The sequence below is a fragment of the Tupaia chinensis genome, unplaced genomic scaffold, assembly GCF_000334495.1.
Source record: "Tupaia chinensis unplaced genomic scaffold, TupChi_1.0 Scaffold150006_1, whole genome shotgun sequence".
Taxonomy (NCBI): domain Eukaryota; kingdom Metazoa; phylum Chordata; class Mammalia; order Scandentia; family Tupaiidae; genus Tupaia; species Tupaia belangeri.
In genome coordinates, this window is record NW_006209847.1 from 4,345,773 (window position 1) to 4,346,546 (window position 774).

Below are 774 nucleotides of genomic sequence, written 5' to 3' on the forward strand. Positions count from 1 at the left end.
GCAGGGCAGGGGGTGGGGTGGAGTCTGGTTGGGAACCGGGGACAGAGTGGGGCCTGGGCAGAGGCGGGTGGGCAGACCAGTCTAGGTGAGGACTGGGAGGGACATGAGGGGACTGGAATTAGGGACTGGGCAGGCACAGGTATAGGGTGCAAAGATAAGGATGCATCCAGGACACGCAGGACAGGGAGGACGAGGAGCTCAGACATGGTGGACCGGCACTGGGCAGAGACAGGGAAGCCGCCCCGGGTAGGGCTGGAGGAATGAGGATGGGATACAGGAAGGAATGGGAATCAGAATAGGACCAGGGAAGGTGGATGAGGATGGCCCCTGGGTACAGCCAGGAATGAGGCTGGGACTGGGGCTGGGACATGGGGATAGGGCAGAACAGGAATGGCGGGTGAGGAATGGTTACTGGGCAGAAACAGCCGCTGATGGATGCAGAGGTCCAGGGGATAGGAGTGGGGGACCTGAATGGGGGGGCTGGAATGGGAAATGGGGTACAAGGAAAGAGATGGGAGGCAGGAGCTGAAGACAGGTAGAGGAGACAATCCAGAGGCAGAAGACCAGGCAGGATCCGGCTTCGGGAGGGGGCCAGGCAGGTGGAGGCGAAGACACCTCCCTCCAGACCCTACTAAAGTGCGAAGGGGGGGGTCGCCAGTGGGGTGGGCTCTGCCCTTGGGCCAGGCACCCCCTCCCCCTCAGCCCCGCCTGCTCGCGGCCTGCTGCGCAAGGCTCACCGTTATCTGAATTTTGATTTTATTTTATTTTATTTTA